The following is a 2,976-nucleotide window of genomic DNA, read 5'->3' as shown; positions in this document are numbered from 1 at the left end:
GCAGCCACTGCAGTTACTCCAACCCCCGTGGCAGCCACTGCCGCTGAACCAGGGAACCAACCCGTGCCGGTATCAGTTGCCCCCATACAGAAGAAGAAGTACACAAAGAAATCAGTTTGCTTAGTAAGGGGTGACGATGAACCAGGGCCATCACGAGGACAGGAGGAAGAGGCAGAACCAGAGATAATTACTCGATCCCTATCCTTGAGTGAGCTGCGGGATATGCGAAAAGATTTCAGCCGACTTTCAGGCAAGCACATTGTCACCTGGCTGCTTTGGTGCTGGGATAACGGGGCCAGTAGCCTGAAATTAGAGGGTAGGGAGGCCAGGCAGCTGGGATCCCTGTCTAGGGAAGGCAGTATTGACAAGGCAATTGGGAAGAAGACCCAAGCCCTCAGCCTCTGGAAACGACTCCTGTTAGGCGTGAGGGAGAGGTACCCCTTCAGTGAGGATGTTGTATGTCAGCCAAGCAAGTGGACTACCATGGAAAGAGGTATCCAGTACCTGAGAGAATTAGCCGTGCGGGAGATGATTTATTATGACTTGGACAATGCCGACTTACCCACAGACCCTGATGAGGTGCGATGCACAAGGCCCATGTGGCGGAAGTTTGTACGGAGCGCACCATCATCATATGCCAACTCACTGGCAGTAATGGAATGGAAAGGCGAAGAGGGACCAACGGTGGATGAGGTGGCTGGCCGGCTCCAGTGATATGAAGAAAGTCTCTCTTCCCCCCTCATCTCAGCTGTGGAGAAACTGTCCTGGAAGGTCCAGCAACTTGAAGAGAATATCTCCTACTCCCCACCTGCACGGGCCAGCGTCTCGGCTATTGGAAGCAGGCATTTCCCCACTCAAGAGAGAGAGTACAGAGGGTACACACCACGAGGCACCCTGTGGTTCTACCTGCGTGACCACGGGGAGGACATGAGGAAGTGGGATGGACAACCTACTTCGATCCTGCGGACACGGGTACAGGAGTTGCAAGGAAGGACAACCACAAAAGGGGATCCCTCCAGGAAAAGTGCCGCCCCAGTTTCCAGTGGGCCGTTCCCCAGACAGAGCAGAAGGCCTGATCTTGCTTCTGATCCTCTTGAAGGAACTTCCAAGTCATTTATGCAAGAAGCGAGTAATGGATACTATGACCAGTATTAGGGGGGCCCTGCCTCCGGCCAGGTGGAGGAAAGGGACAACCGGGTTTATTGGACTGCGTGGATTCGATGGCCTGGCACATCAGACCCACAGGAGCATAAGGCTCTAGTGGACACGGGTGCACAGGGCACCCTAATACCATCAAGCTATAGAGGGGCAGAACCCATTTGTATTTCTGGGGTGACAGGGGGATCCCAAGAGTTGACTGTACTGGAGGCAGAAGTGAGCCTAACTGGGAATGAGTGGCAAAAGCATCCCATTGTGACTGGCCCAGAGGCTTCATGCATCCTTGGTATAGATTACCTCAGGAGAGGGTATTTTAAGGACCCAAAAGGGTACCGCTGGGCCTTTGGCATAGCTGCTTTGGAGACGGAGGAAGTTAAACAGTTGTCTGCCTTGCCTGGTCTCTCGGAGGATTCTTCTGTTGTGGGGTTGTTGAGGGTCGAAGAACAGCAGGTGCCAATTGCTACCACAACGGTGCATCGGTGGCAATATCGCACTAACCAAGACTCTCTGATTCGCATCCATAAGCTGATTCGTCAACTAGAGGTTCAAGGAGTGATCAGCAAGACTCGCTCACCCTTTAACAGTCCCATATGGCCGGTGCGAAAATCTAATGGAGAGTGGAGGCTAACTGTAGACTATCGTGGTCTGAATGAAGTCACGCCACCGCTGAGTGCTGCCGTGCCGGACATGCTAGAACTCCAGTACGAACTGGAGTCCAAGGCAGCCAAGACCTATGCCACGATTGATATAGCGAATGCATTCTTCTCAATCCCTTTGGCAGCAGAGTGCAGGTCACAGTTTGCTTTCACTTGGAGGGGCGTCCAATACACCTGGAATCGACTGCCCCAGGGGTGGAAACACAGCCCCACCATTTGCCATGGACTGATCCAGACTGCACTGGAACAGGGTGAAGCTAGAGAACATCTGCAGTACATTGATGACATCATTGTGTGGGGAAACACAGCAGAAGAAGTTTTTGAGAAAGGGAGTAAAATAGTCCAAATCCTTCTGAACGCTGGTTTTGCCATAAAACGAAGTAAGGTCAAGGGACCTGCGCAGGAGATCCAGTTTTTAGGAATAAAATGGCAAGATGGATGCCGTCAGATCCCAATGGATGTGATCAACAAAATAGCAGCTATGTCTCCACCAACTAGTAAAAAGGAAACACAAGCTTTCTTAGGCATTGTGGGTTTTTGGAGAATGCATATGCCAGATTACAGTCTAATTGTAAGCCCTCTGTATCAAGTAACCCGGAAGAAGAATGACTTTAAATGGGGTCCTGAGCAACGACAAGCTTTTGAACAAATCAAACAGGAAATAGTCCATGCAGTGGCCCTGGGGCCAGTCCGGGCAGGACAAGATGTTAAAAATGTGCTCTACACCGCAGCCGGGGAGAACGGCCCTACCTGGAGCCTCTGGCAGAAAGCACCAGGGGAGACTCGAGGTCGACCCCTAGGGTTTTGGAGTCGGGGATACAGAGGATCTGAAGCCCACTACACTCCAACAGAAAAAGAGATATTGGCAGCATATGAAGGGGTTCGAGCTGCTTCGGAAGTGGTTGGTACAGAAGCCCAGCTCCTCTTAGCACCTCGACTGCCGGTGCTGGGCTGGATGTTCAAAGCAAGGGTCCCCACCACACATCATGCAACTGATGCTACATGGAGTAAGTGGATTGCACTGATCACACAGCAAACTCGAATGGGAAACCCCAGTCGCCCAGGAATTCTGGAAGTGATCATGGACTGGCCAGAAGGCAAGGATTTCGGAATGTCACCAGAGGAGGAGGTGACGCGTGCAGAAGAGGCCCCACCATATAAT

Source organism: Larus michahellis, chromosome W (assembly GCF_964199755.1).
Source record: "Larus michahellis chromosome W, bLarMic1.1, whole genome shotgun sequence".
In the NCBI taxonomy this organism is placed as follows: Eukaryota; Metazoa; Chordata; class Aves; order Charadriiformes; family Laridae; genus Larus; species Larus michahellis.
This window is presented reverse-complemented; position numbering follows the sequence as displayed.